Below are 15,650 nucleotides of genomic sequence, written 5' to 3'. Positions count from 1 at the left end.
TTTATTAATAAAAACTGCAATAAAGTAAACATTTTTATAAGCTACCGTTATGAGAGAAACTCTAAGCTAATAGTCTTAATAAACTTGATCACATTAACTTCCTGCTAATGATGACTTTGGTTACTAGTCTTAAAAGACACTCTTTTTAATTCAATTCACACCATTACTGAATTTGGAATTTTGACATATCATTTAGTTCAGTATTTCTCAACTGGGGTCCATAAGACCCCAGGATATTCCAGGAGGAGTTTAGGTAAAAAATCATTTAAATGGGAGGGCACAGTACTACACTGATAGCCAACAGGTAAAACAGGGACACGCACAAAGAAAACCAGGTTGGAAGGGCCATCACAATTGGAGAAATACTAATCTATTTACAATGTCTTAACTTATAAAGCCTGACTTTCTAAGAGGTTATATAATTAACCCCGTTATTTTGTTGTTACCACTATCAACAATAGAGATATTATTGGCAGAAAATGGATTATCTGTCATGAATTTGGGAGGAAAAACTACTTTCCTAATATAGAAACACATTGGAAAGATATATCTTTTGCTCTAGGTCATAACAGTTTGGGGACAAATCTGATCTAAATTTGCTGAACAGATCTATACAATACAGGGTGTCTCACATACACAAGCTCAATAAATCCTCTATGAATGACTAAATGAAGGAATACTCTTTCAGCCTTTTCTCTGAGCTCAGGTAGACAATTGGCAAGCCAGAACGGAGTGGACCAGAATGAAGAGAGTAGCATTAAAAGTTTAGAGACAGTCTTTCAACATAAATCAAAAGATAGTCTTTCAGCATAATTCAAAATTTTAATCAGAACTGTCTCCGTGGGCTTCAGTGTCAAGTCTCATACAACGAAGTTGTGCCACAGTCTTTACTCCCACACATACAAACCCATCAGATACCCCAAACGCTCAGTCTCCGACAGTCTTTATTTTATTTCTTTGGGAGGTCTCTGTGGGAATGTGATCGCCATAGCAACTCAGAGATGTAAGTGTTGTCTGACTGAAACACTGTGTTGTAGGTGACAATGTGGGCACAGGTTAAGTTCCGAGGAGGGGGTTAGGATAGAGAGGTGGGGAGAGAATGAAGATGATAAAATAAATAAACAAATAACACCGAGTTTATGGGTTTGAATCCATGGCCTGTGCGTAATAGGGAACATTGACACGTCCAAAACGCAGAGGTACTGAAGTCCAGAGGGAATTGAGTAAGACAACAGCTGGACTGGACCTGCGGCTGGTAATCAGAAAACACAGGTTATGCACCAAGGACGAGTCCTACCAGGGTGTTCGCTTTGCATCCTGAGACTAAGAAGGTTTGAAAGAGACGAGGGCACGGCGAGGCCCTGAGTCTTAACTTTAAGCCGCTTTGTTAGACACAACTGCTAACTCTCGGCACAAGGCTTGGCCCTGCAAGCTCTTCCAAGGACGCAAGTATCAAGAGGCCAAGGTGTGCTGAGAGGTGGGGTTCCCGAGTCTCCCCAAGGTTTATGCAAATAATGACTGGCACTGGGTGTAGGCGGGGGCAGACGCGGGGCCCGATCCGGAATAGGCACTTGCAAAGTGCGCGGCGGCGCCCGCAGGGGACACCCTCAACCTCTTCCTCCGCGCTTCGAACAGCAGCCCCGCCCCACCCTCCTCACTCCTTTGCACCCCCCACCCCGAGGCGGGTGACCGTGCCCGGCGATGGATCCGGCGCGCGGGCCAGCCACATGGCGCGCTCGAGGTGGGGTGGCAGCTGCGCTTTGTTTGCAGCCGCCGGGGCTGAGTCACCGGCCCCCGCAGCCTGGAAGCTGGGCTCGCAGTCGGGCCCAGGCGGCTGCAAAATTCCCAGCAGCGGCAGCGACAACGGCGGCAGTTCTCGGAGGGGCCGCAGCCTCCTTCTCCTCCACCTCCTCCTCCACTGCCACCCCGCGGCCGCCGCCTGCTCCCGCCCAGTCCCCTCCTCCTCCTCCCGCGAACTTAGTCAGCGGTTCGCGCCGCCGCGCCGCGATTGGCCGGCGGAACGCGCCGCGTCACAATGGAGCCGCTCGGAGGCGGCGAGCCGGGCAGCGCCGGGGCTTCCCGCTGAGCCCGCAGCCGCCGCGCTCGGCCGAGAAAGTGCGGGCGCCGGGGCCGCGGCCGGCGCGCCCGGAGTGGTGCTGGGCGCAGGGCGCGGCGCGGGGCGCACGGCGCGCGGGCTGCAGGCGTGCAGGTAGGGGACGGGGGGGAGCGAGACGCCCCCGGGTCCCCGGGACCGAGCCGAGTCCATCCAGGCGGTGGAGGAGGCAGAAACCGGGGTGAGGGGACGCAGCAGGTGGGGGTGTCCGGGCAGGTGCGGTTACCTGTCCACGCCGCCTTCCGCTCGCCAGCCGGGGCCTGCGCGCAGGTGGCCCGGCCGGAGCCCTGGGTCGCGACTTCGCTGCTCCTTGGTCCCCGGGAGCGAGGCACCGATGCCCCGGAGAGGACCTCTCCTGGGTGCTGGGGTCCTGTGGGGGCAGTGGGAGTGGGCGGCGGCGGCGGAGGCGGCGGCGGCGGCAGGGCGGTCCTCGCTGCACCCCTGCAGTGTGCGCGCTGCACCTGAGTGCGCAGGTCGGAGAGGTGCGGGCACGGGCATCTGGGTGCCCCCGCTGCAGTCGCGCCCTCCCTAGGTGCGCAGCCCTGTCGAGGACGCCTGCCTCTGGTCCTGGGGTTCTGCCCCTGGCTCAGAGAGCGGTCTGTAGACGGTCGCGGCTCCCTGCGCGCTCAGTCGCCTGCAGTTGGATGGGGGAGCTGGTTGGTTTGAGGAAGAAGGTTCAGCAAACACCCCTGAAGGGGCCAGCTTGAAGTTTCCTCCTCTGGAGCTGCCGCCCAGCAGGTGCTGGGAGGTCAGCAGGGAGGAGGGCGGCTGGCATTGGCATTACTCTGGTGTCCTCAACTGACTTCCCAAAGTCCATAGGTTGCCCTGAGCCAGATGACATTTGTGGGAGACTTATTTGTAGTCCGACTGACTTCAAGCTCTCTGCACCTCTTCTCACCCCTCGCCCCAAGAAAAGGATGAACCCATATGGATAAAGCGAAACCTACTCGTGAACTCCCTTGAGCCCTGCTTTTAAAACTTTCTTTACTGCACGAAAAGCTAATAGTCTAAAAAAATTTTTTTTTGTTTTTTAGTTTGTTTGCCAGTATGTAGAGAACTAAATGGACAGCGTGTTTACTTCTTCGTAAAAGGAAATCAAATAAATGCACTTGTCTTTGACTGTTCTGCTTCCTAAGCCTGAGTGCACGATGGAAGCACACAGAAGGCAAACTGCTGTATTAGCAATTACTTAATAATTCTAGTCCCCACAGTTCTTCAGGTTACTGAAATCTCTTAAGCACCCCAGATACTCTGAATTGTGGGTGCCTTGTGACTTTGTTTTGCCCCTGGGTTTCCTAGTCAGCGGCTCCATTTTATATTGAAAAGGAGACCAAACGACACCTAATCCCACAAGTAATTGGGTCTGGTGATTTAAGATTATGAGCCCCAACATGTCAGATACTACTCTCAGTTCAGATAATAAGGGGGTAAAGTTATCACAGAGTATACAGCTGCGTTGTGCCACTTGAATATTCACTGGCCCCTCAAAATGATTTTATAGCAGCAAGCCAGCTAAAATATACATTAGAATGAAATTTTCTGTTCAAAATATCTTGTTTTTCTTCAGTTAGATAGGTGTCCCACCATGTTCATTCTTAGACAAATCTTTCCACATTTGGAGTTATTTTGTTTGCCTCTTTAAGGTTTGGTTTTTTAAAAGACTTTTCTAGAAGGGTTTCATTCTTCAGAATCTGCAGAATGAAAGCATAAACATTTAAGTGAAATGGGCACTAATCAGTATAGCTTAAAAGGTGCAGCAGTTACCCCAAGATTTAAAAACAAAAGTATTATAAATATATCTCTGTCTCTATCTGTCTGCCTGTCTGTCTGTCTGTCTGTCTCTCTCTCTCTCTGAGTAGTCTTAAGTTCATAGCAAAATTGAGAGTAAAGTGTAGAGACTTGTGATATATTCCTTATCCCCACTCCTGTACACCGTGCCCTATTGCCAACAGTCCTCACTGGAGCAGTACATTTGTTGCAATAAATGAGCCTGCATTGATGAATCATCACCCAAAGCCCTTATTTTACATTAGAGATCATTCTTGGTGTTGTATATTCTGTGTTTGGCTTAATATGTAGTAGCATATGTCTATCATATTATCTGTGTGATATTGTATTGTAGTATCGTTACCTAAAAATTTATTTGCTCACCATATAGTCATTTCTCCTTCCTCTAACCTCTGGCAACTACTGATAATTTTACTGTTCCAGATTTTTTCCTTTTGCTGAATGTCATGTTAGTTGGGCTCGTACAGCCTGAAGACTTTTTGGGTTGTCTTTTGGTTCTTGTAAGAAGTTTCCTCTTTTTTTTCTTTTTTAATGACTTGAGAGATTGCTTCTCTATTCTACTAAATAATACTCCATTATTCCTCCTCAAGTTTTTTTTTTAAAAAAAATAGGCTAAATGTTTTACTGTAATGATCTGAAATTTTTTATTTTTTTTTAATTTCTAAAATTGAAAGCAGGGAATATTTTCATAAAAAGAAGACTCTTGCTTTAGATAAAGTTTTTAATTGCAAATTTTATTTTTATTTATTTATTTGGAGGAAGAGCTACACCCAGTGGTGCTTAGGGCTTACTCCTCTATCTGTGCTCCGGGGTGGGAGGACCGTATGGAATGCTGGGGATCGAAGCCTGGTTGGCTGCATGCAAGGCAAGCACCCTACCTGCTGTACTATCCTCCAGCTTCATTATTTGCAAATTTTAATTTCTGAGCATTTATATTACTTTTAAAAATTTTGGAGAGGTAGTACAGAGGTTAAGGTGCTTGCCCTGCACATAGTCTTATCACCAAATGCAGTCAATCCTTGTCACCACATATAGTCCCCTGAACACTGCCATAAGTGGTTTCTGAGCATTCTTATGCCTGGTTTGGCCCCCAAACAAAAAGACAACAACAAAGGATTCTGTTTACTCTTATCTCTGATTTTCACGAAGTCTCTCAATTTGAATTTCTGAACTTTAATTTTTAATAATTTTCTTTTGGTTTCTGGGCCATACCGAGCAGTGCTCAGGGGTTACTCCTGGCTCTGCACTCAAGAATTACTCCTGGCAGTGCTCGAGGGACCATATGGGATGTTGGGGATCAAACGTAGGTCCACTACATGCAAGGAAAATGCCCTGCACTGTTGTTCCGGTCTCCAAATTATCTTTTTGTTTCCCTATTCCTGAATCCTACAAGCAAACAGTGATGCTGTCAGGAACAAACACAGGCTAAATCATTCCTGTTACTCAGCTTGATCTCATAGCTTGCATTGCTTTTCACTAGGAAACCTCCCCGTACTGTTCTCCTGACTCCAGAGTACTGGATGCTGGAGCAGTTAGGTTGCAATCACTCAAAAGGAATTTTGGGAATTTGGGAAGCCCAGTGCTAACACAGAATTATTTTACCAATGGAAAAATGCAACCTAGTTATGTCATGTTTGTTTTCATATTGTTGATTTTCATTGCTGTTGATACTTTTATTGCCCATCTGTATTTTCTAAACTTCTTACATATATTTATTATGGTCTTGTTTTTTCCTTATGTTTAAAATAATATCTTTGGCAGACATAATTTATGTTTCCTTTTCTGGATTACTAGAACTGTTCTTAAATAAAATTAGGCCCAACTCCAATCACTGAATCTCTCTGCTAAGTTCCTATCACTGCTGTTCACTTGGAATTGGACAAAGGGTTATAATGAACTCCCTGTTCTATGACTTCCTTTCATTTAGGATTCCACTGTGTTGGAACATAATTTAAATTCACTTCTTCAATGCTGTTGTGATCCCGGGTAAAGGAAATGAAAAAAAAAAGGGGTTGTCAGAGTTGTAACCTTGACCTTTCCTTCTGCCTCTTTGACCTTTATGCAGTCTTTGATATGGGTCATATGATTCTACTTGTCCCTCCCCAGGCTCATGTGTATCTTTGAACTTCATCTCCTGCTTCTTTCATTTCAGAGTCCTTTGTATTTCTTCTTGTCAGTCTCATTCTGTGTCCATTGTCAAGGCTCCACTCTACAGTGCCTCCTCCTCAGCCAACAGCATTCTTCCCAGAACTTAGTAGTTTCTATTTTTCTTCTGTTTCCAGTTCTATGCAAATGACTGGGAGCCTTTTTGACCCATCCCTCTGAGAGCTTAAACACTTTACTCTCAAGGAGCGTATTCCTTCTGATGGTTTCTCAAGAATGCAGATACAAGAGCGTATTCAAACTTTACCTCTTCTAGCAAATTTCTTTTTAGCTTTTTTGCAAACCTCTCCTCCTCCCCAACAATAATCTGTTGCAAATTGTAGAACAGAATTCTCTAGGATTTTACCTAAAAGTACACCTTCACTAGGCCTCCTTGTGATCATCTACCACCACTATAGATGAGTTGGGGGATTAGTTAAAATTAGCTGCTTGTTTCAGAGACTGTAGAGAACAGTGGTTTAAATAAAGTAATGTAAATTTTTTTCTTTTTACATAAAAAAGATTGAGAGGTAATCTACAGATGGTGCAATGGTGTGAGAGTCTTCTGAGACCTAGCTTGATGATTCCTCTTAGATCCTTATATCACACAAGGACCATAAATCCTGGTACAGAACTGCACATCCATGTTGCAAGTAGCAAGAAGCAGAATAGAGAGAATGGAAGAACCTCTGGCTATTAAGTTAGAGGCCCTGAAAGCTTTTAAACATGTCTTCCTTTTGGTGTGAATTTAGTAAAGTGATTTTACCTAGAAGTCAACTGAAAATTAGGGAAGATTGTCTTTATTCCAGGCACATCCTCAGCAGAAATACTGGTGGTACATAAATATCCTCAGAAGATACAGAGGAATGGAAGTTGGGGTAGTCAACCATAACAGCTATTCTACAACTCTACCCATATTAACAATTCCATAGGATTCTTAGTGGAAAGAAGAATATATGTAAACACCTCATACACAGTTTCTGACATAAAGCAGGCTCTCAGGAAATGTTAAGGGGCTATCCTCCTACCCCTGTCTCATGAATTATCTCTGTTCTCTGCTGCCACATACGGATTCAACTTCACATAATTGGGTATTTGCTATAATTGTTGTTACCAGATATCCATACACTTGTTTTTTGGTGTGTCCTGATAGTTTAGGTAACATGATTTTAATAGCATTAGTGTTTATGGTTTTGATGTATAAAGTGACTGTACCTTCACCACCACCAAAGTTCCTGAGACCCTCTATCACAGTCCTTATGTTCCCTCTAGTCCACCTCTTTTTTATGAAAGAGAAAAACACAGTTTTACTCATTTTCAGTTTCCATTTCTTTCTCTTAAAACATGGCTTAGAATTAAAAACATAGGGGACTGACTGATAGTGCAGTGTGTGGGGTGCCTTACATGTGGCCAATCTGAAATTAATCCCTGGCATCCCAGATGGTCCCTGAAGCTCCATCAGGAGTTATCCCTGAGTGCAGAACCATGTGTAACTCCTGAGTATCATACAAAGAATTAGAACATAGTTCTTGGAGGCCAGAAAGATAATACAGTGGGTAAGGGGCTTGCCTTGTATGCAACTGATCTAGATTCAATCTCTGGCACCACATATTTCCCTGAGCTGTGCCATGCATGATCCCTGAGCGCAGATCAGAATAAGCCTTGAGCACAGCCAAGGGTGTCTCTCCCAATCCCCCCAAATAACAACAAAACATAGATCTTGCATCAGACAGATCTGAACTTGAATCTTTGTTCTGCCACTTAGTCAGTACATAAGCTGAGCTTCTCTCACCAGCAATTTCCTCTTCACTAATAGTAACAAGAGGGTAAATCATCAACTATGATAATTAAATGAGAAAAGAATCAATGGTGTACTTAATAAATGTTACGTAGAGTTTAATGTTGGTAGCTTTTGCTTTCAATTTGGTCTGAACTGTGTGAGACTTTTTTTGAAATTTCTATTTTAAAAAGGTTTTCAAATAGATCATCTCTATACATATTCAAATGAATTCAGTTGAAATGTTAAACTATTTTACAATTGTCTACAAAATCAGTTTAAACCCAAGAAATAGCAAACTTTTCCTATATGTATTTTTTTACTCAAAACTAGAATAGCATGATAATGTAGACTTAACCTTCATAAGAATTAATTTGAATGACATTTGGCTGATCCCTTCCCATAAGCTATTTTGATATTGAGTATATTTCATCGTAGTTTCTTTCAGCAACTATTTAGTAGGCCTGACTGTGTGCTAGGTTCTGGGATGCAGTGGCAGGCTAATATGCATACCAATCCTGCCATCCTGGAGATCATAGATTTCTGGGAGACACAGGCTAATTGCCACTTTGAGAGTTTTAAGAAGGAGACAGACAGGTGTTGTGAAGATATGTGCAAATGTCTTATAGGTGGAGATTGAGTAGCAACAAACTGTGCAAACGAACAGTTGAAGAGATCAGAGTGTGGTTTGGAATAGGCTCAGACAGGAAAGGATACTGGCCCCAGGCGCGGATCAGTATTTGTCCCCGTAAGCAGGGATCAGTAAGAGCCACAAGCTTCCAGTGCCATTGCAAAGAAGGCATTTCGTAACATTTGCGGTGGTCTTTAAAAATAAGGGTGTATTAAACGATTGGCCCTTGAGCAATGTAGGTTTAAACTCTCCCAGCCCATTCTTATCTTCCTAGAGTTAGTCAGCCACAGGTGTCCAGTCTCAGGGCCAATGGGCAGCCCCAATATGCAGTCCCTCCTAGGCTTTGAGATTTTCAGAGAAAAGAATTCACCCAGAACCTGCAGTGGGTTCCTCTTTCTCCTTGCCCTGCCCTTCCTTCATCCTTTGGAAGGCAAGGTATTGCTTAGCCTCCATGAAGTGTGGGGCATATGGGTGAGCCTGGAGGCATGGCCACCTACCATTACACTGCAGGTTGCTTCTTGCTCTGGGTGGATAAATATAAGATGGATTCTAAAGATTTTAAACTTCATGTCTCTAGGCAGAACTAAACGAGTTTGTTCCTGACCCCGCAGCAGTGCTGAAAGTCCTCCACCGAGCAGTGACTTATTCGTGAGTCATGCTGCAGTTTCTCAGATGCAAGGGTGTTTAAGCCCTGATACTCAGGGCCCCAGGCTTTCCCCTTAGATTTTCTGCAGAGTTTCTCTCCCTGCCCCGAGGTGCCACAAGTCTTGTACCTTCACCTCTTGGAAACGACTTTAGAATTTGGACTCTCTCCACTCCCCACTCCCCAGTGACCAGAGTGTTTGAATTTCCTCCCTCTGAGGAAACCAAGCGTGTTCTGTCCTAGGTATCTCAGCCTGAAATGCTCTTCTTACAAATTCTCATGACTTTTCCATCAGTAGAGAGTCAGCTCAAGTGTCATCTCAGAGATTCATTCCTGATGACCCTCAAAGGGGAAGTACCCTCACCCCCATCCGTAGTGCTTTGCTCAGGTCATAGCCATATAATAGCCATTTAGCCTTTTTTCCCCCTAATTGTTTTATTTGTTTTACTGTTTGCCTGTTTTAGTTCCCTTTAGCCCTCACCATAAGTACTTTAAAAGCATAATTCTTGTCTTCGTGTTTACTTCTTTGGTTACTTTTTCCCCCTTCCAGTACCAGGGATCATCCCAGGACCTCATACGTGCCTAGACAGTGCTCTTCTGCTGAGCTATATCCCTGGTCCCATTTATCTGTTCTTCCCAAACTTTTGCTTGCCATATCAGAAGAACAGTTTTACCCAGAGGAGCATAAAATGGAGCTAACAAGGCAAGGGAGCTAGATTTGCAATGAGACCTGGGTTCAGTCTCCAGCACCAGATGATCATCTGAGCACTGCTCAGTGAGCAGGAAATAACTCCTAAGACCACTGGGTGTGACCCCCAAACAAACCAAAAAACGGGGGCTTAGAGTACAGTATACCACTTGTCTCCCAGAACAAATGAGGGCCTGGAATTTGTAGGCTTATAATATTTTCTTTCCCCTTAAACTTGTTTTTCATTTTCAAAAGCTGTATTTTTCAAATTGTCCTAGTAGTTCTGTAATTGCATAATCCAAAGAAACCTAGAGTTCATTCTGGGCTTCTCTTTGTTTCGTTCATATTCATTTTATTTTTAAATTAAAGCGTTAATATTTCTTCTTTCAGCTAGAAATATTTCCTTCACTCCTTCCTAACTTCCTCCCCTTTAATTGTTTGTGCAGAAGCTTTTCCTGAAGGCTCCTTCCTTCAGCACCCTTCCTCCATAGCCCTTTGACAGTCTTGAGTCTTTTCCAGGACCACAACTAATTATCTGTCCACTGATAGTTTATAGTCTCTCCTATCTTCCAACCTCCGATCTCTCCACACCCACCACCAATCCCCTTGGGTGAGGGAAATAACCTTTCTGAAAGGTGAAATATCTCGTGTCATCACTGTACCATTTAATAGCCCTTGCATAACTTGCTTTGCCACAGGATCAAGTCCAAAGACCTGTGTGAGCCATATAGTAGTCTTTCCTTTATCTGACTTTTCCAACTCTCCCTTTACCTCTTTCTCCTCCTGACATTTCCAAATTACCAATGTATATATCATGGGTGCAGGGTGCAGTCACATGCTCACACACCAGCCATCTGACACAGAGAGAAAAGTGCTCAGTAGTCCTGAGGCTTCATTCACAACTTTGTTCATTTTCTCTCTCTGGGTTGCTCCTGTCCCCTTGTCAACACCTTCCCATCTTTCAAGGTTCAGCTAAGCATACCTATTATGAAGATCATTCCAGATACATTCCCTCTGCCCACCTCCCTCCAAGTGTGCTGTGTCTGGGTCTTGTACACCTGATAAAACCTATGAGAGAAAGGTTCTGTCCCTCCCACCCCAGTACTCCTTCGTGTTAATGTGTTCATTTGTGTTCATTTCCTGAGCATCTTAGGCCAGGCATTGTGTATAGAACATTTGGGATACTCAATGAAAGAATATCTAAGACAATTAGGGAGTTAATTTCAGCTAGTTTGTTACCTACAGGACTTTGTTTTAGCAACATGCTCATGATTTGTATTTGACTGAAATTTGGAAGTTCTCTTAGAAGGTTAAAATGCTATGTGTATTACTGGATGGTACTTCAATGACTAAACTATTTTACAGTAAAGAATTATCTATTAAGCTTTTATTAAGCATCCAGAGCTCTAGATTTAACAATTTGCAAGGAATTCTTAAGAAAATTTTTGTACTTTTTTGGGACAATTCTGATTTTGTATTTCTAATACATGTCTGTATTTTGGTTGGTCAACACAGCCTTTCACAGTCAAATTAAACAGAGTCTGTTTGCTTTTACTATCCCATCCCTTCAGTGGTTTTATAAAATTATTTTTCTCTGTACTACATAGTTAACATCTATGGGTCAGAAAGATAGCAAGGGCCTAGAACACTTGCCTTACACACAGTTGACCCCCTGTTGTTCCCTGAGCACCACCAGGAGTGGCCCCTGAGCACAGACCTGAGAATAAGCCCAGAGCACCACCGAATGTGTGCTCAAAATAAATACATAATACTTAAAAAATATATCATCACTTTAAATAGTTGTAAAGGATTAAATATCCAAATTTCTGGTATTGTTTTGGGGTTTTACTCCCATTTTTGTTGAGGTACCACAATTTACAACATTGTTAATGACAGTTCCACATGAACTATCAAAACCCACCACCAGAATCGTTTCCCTCCACTAATACTTCAAGGGACCCTCCAATTCTCATAGCTCAGTCTCTGCACCCTTAAAAAGTCATTTTAATGTACCCATTGCAAATGAATTATATGCCAGGGTGATTTCATAGCTATTACATTGTCCAATTAAAAAAGCACACAAATATGTTCGAGAAAAGTCAGGAATTTTGCATAAATGATTCTTATATAGAGCTCATTTTAAAACTTACTCCTATAAAAGTTTATAAAACTTATAAAACGCCTATAAAACTTAATCCATGGTAATATTTTTTTGTGAGGGAGTGGTTGGGCAACACCTGATTGTACTTAGGTCACTCCAGGTGGGGATTGGGAGACTATATGTGATGATGCAAAGGATAGAACCCAGATTGGTTCCATGCAAGGCAAGACCCTTCCCAGCTGCACTATCTTTCTGACCCAAAAGAGAGTCTTATAGTTGAAAATCTTCTATTGATTGTATTACCCTCTGTGATATATGTGTATACGTACACATATATACACATATATCACATATATATGGTAGACATATATATGATACTCATATGTAGAATACATATATAATATAGAATGCATATATATGTACATATATGTACGATATTTTGTTTGGATTTTGTGACAAGACTTTTTCAGATAAAATTTTTTTGATTAATTTTAATTTATAACTCAGTTGTGTATGGTGGTATACAACTGACCAGAACAAGAAGTATATTGAAATTTCATGAATGTTTAATGTACATATAATGTACATGAATTTTTAATATACATATTCTGGTATATTACATATAAATTTTTATTGGAAAATTATCTCTCAGTGAGATGGATGAAGCTTGAAAATATTTGCTTATAATTATTTTTATTGCTAAAATAAGTTTCATCATCAAATTAAGTAGGTATTTTCTTAAAAAAATAAGTGCTTAAGAAAGGGCTGGAGTGATAGCACAGTGGTAGGGCGTTTGCCTTGCACGCAGCCAACATGGCCAACCTGAGTTCGATTCCTCCGCCCCTCTGGAGAGCCTGGCAAGCTACCGAGAGTATCTCGCCCGCATGGCAGAGCCTGGCAAGCTCCCCATGACGTATTCGATATGCCAGACACAGTAACAACAAAGTCTCCAATGGAGACGTTACTGGGCCCGCTCAAGCAAATTGATGATCAACGGGAGGGCCTTTACTTTTTACTTTTTTTTTTTTTAAACATTGCCTTCAATAGTCCAAGGCATACTGTTGCTTGTCTCATTTTTGTAGTTTATGCGCTAAGAGTGATCTTTACAAGTTTAATAGTTCCAAATATTTGAAAGACTTTATGTTGTGCTGGCTTGAAATATTAAATTTTAAGTTGTCTGCAAATAAAGTTTTTCTGTAACTATTAAAAAAGAATTCTTGCTGTATAAATATATGGAAATTAGGCAGTATAATTCTACTTCTTTTCAAATGCCTGAGGTCTATACCAAAAATTATCAAGTAATTCATCATAAAAGATGGTTTTCAGTTTTTCCTTGTTTGACAATGTAAGTATTCCTCCGGTTTATACAATCAAAAAAAATTGTGTGTGTAAGTGAAAAATGAAAACTTTCTCATTACTCCCAGAAGAATTTGTTTGACTCATGAAAGATATTAAGTTTCTTAACATGTATAACCCTAGAGATGTTTAAAAATGGTCTTCTGTTTTAGTCCCCAGAGCTCTTTATGCCCCATGGCAACTTTTCTGAGAAGTAAGATGTTTACTTTTTCTTTGGGAATGGGGGAAAGGATTAAAGGATGATTTTGGAAAAAAAAAAAAGAGAGTCGTCTCGCAAAGACCCTGCAGGACATCAAGTGCTTTGAATTTGATACTTTTAGACTAGGGATAATTGACCTGGAAACAGATTCTATCAGAGTACTATTTGCAAAAAAGTTACAATCAAAGAGGTGCTCTTAATCCTGTTCCCCTGCCTGAACAGCAGCTCTTTTGAGTGTGAAAGAAAACTTTAGCCAATTTAGCTATCAACTCAAGGGAATTTATGCTAATAAGTTAATTTATGCTTTTTAGTTTAGGGCTCTTTTTTTTCTTTTGCAGGATCAGCCTAGGGCCTCAAACATGCAAGGCAAGTACTCTACTTCTGAGCTTTATCCCTGGTCTACCTAATAAGTTAATTCAAAGATTTACTCTTCTGGGGTAAGAACATTGATCATTGTCAAAGCATATCAATCTTCTAAATACATCCTCTGCAAATTTGATACCAAATTTACCTAATACTATTATCCACAATAAGAATAGGGAAACACACTCAAGAAGGGCTGGAGATAGAGGTCAGTGAATGAGCTTTCATGCTTCAGGTGCTGGGTTTGATTCCCAGCACCATCAAAAATGAACAGAAAACTAGTTAGAAATTGTATATGACTTCTTACCCATTCTTAGACTAGATACAACAACACTGGTAAGGATCCTAAATGTTTGCTTGATAGTCAGCAGGGTCGTGGGTGACTCATTCTAAGAACAAGTCAATATTATTAAATATATATGTGTATATATCACTTATCACTTAATCACTTAATCTTAATCCCCGTTATTCATCGATTTATTCGAGCGGGTGCCAGTAACGTCTCCATTCATCCCGGTTGCGTGCTAGCGTAGCCCAATGGTATCTGTTCGTTTTAGGAACATGTAGAGCCTCAAACCGATCATTTAGGGTCTTGACGAAGAAGTCTGACCATCTTATAGGTGGGCGTCCACGTGATCTTTTGATGTCTCGTGGAATCCAATCAGTAATGGCTCTAGTCCAGCGGTTGTCTGTAAACCTCATTACATGTCCAGCCCATCTGATTTTTGATGTCTTGGCAAATGAGACAGCGTCTCTGATTCTTGAGCGTTGACGAAGATCAGAACTCCGGATTCTATCTCTCATTTGAGTGAATCGTGATATTCCAAGCATAGTTCTTTCGATTCCTCTTTGAGAGACCCGAATAGTGTTCTCATCCTGTTTTCGTAGGGTCCAGGTCTCTGAGGCATATGTTAATGCAGGAAGAATAGTGGAATCAAAGAGATGTGCTCGTAGTTGGAGGTTCTTTGTCCTTTTAGTTATTTCTTCAATGCTCTTGAAGGCATTCCAAGCCGCTCTCTTCCTCCTGCGTAACTCAGGTGCCAGGTCATTCATCATGTTGATTTCTCGACCTAAGTATATATAACTGTTGCATTCGGAGATGGTGGTTCCGTTGAGAGCGAATGGAGCGTCAGGAACAAGGCTGTTTCTCATAAACATTGTCTTCGTAAGATTCAGCTGTAGTCCGACCTTTCCACACTCACGGTCAAAGTCCGCAAGCATTTGTGCCGCTTGGCTGATGTTTGGTGTTATTAGAACGATATCATCAGCAAAGCGGAGGTGGTGTAGTTGCCGACCATCTATCTTCACTCCCATGTTTTCCCATTCTAGTCGTCGCATGATGTTCTCGAGGGTGGCACTGAAGAGTTTTGGTGAAATGGTATCACCCTGCCGAACCCCTCTCTTGATATGGATGATTACTTCTTTGTAGAATGGTGAGATCTTGGTAGTGAATCCGCAATAGAGCTCACGAAGGATCCTGATGTATTGAGTTTGTACGCCCTGATTGGCTAGGGCTTCCATGACCGCTTCCGTCTCAACAGAATCAAAGGCCTTCTTTAAATCAATGAACGTTAGACAGAGCGGCATCTTGAACTCCCGAGATACCTCAATGAGCTTGGTTATTGTGTGGATATGGTCGATGGTACTGAATCCTTTTCGGAATCCAGCTTGTTCACATGGTTGTCCTTCATCTAGTGTTCTGCTAATCCTATTCAGGATGACTCGAGTGAATAGTTTGTAGATGACAGACAATAGGCAGATTGGGCGATAGTTGCCAATGTCGTGGATGTCTCCTTTCTTGTATAGTAGTACAGTCTTGCTGGTTTTCCATTGGGATGGAACCTTGCAT

This window comes from Sorex fumeus, unplaced genomic scaffold, assembly GCF_029834395.1.
Source record: "Sorex fumeus unplaced genomic scaffold, SorFum_2.1 ptg000047l, whole genome shotgun sequence".
NCBI lineage: Eukaryota > Metazoa > Chordata > Mammalia > Eulipotyphla > Soricidae > Sorex > Sorex fumeus.
Note: the sequence above shows the minus strand (reverse complement) of the source record.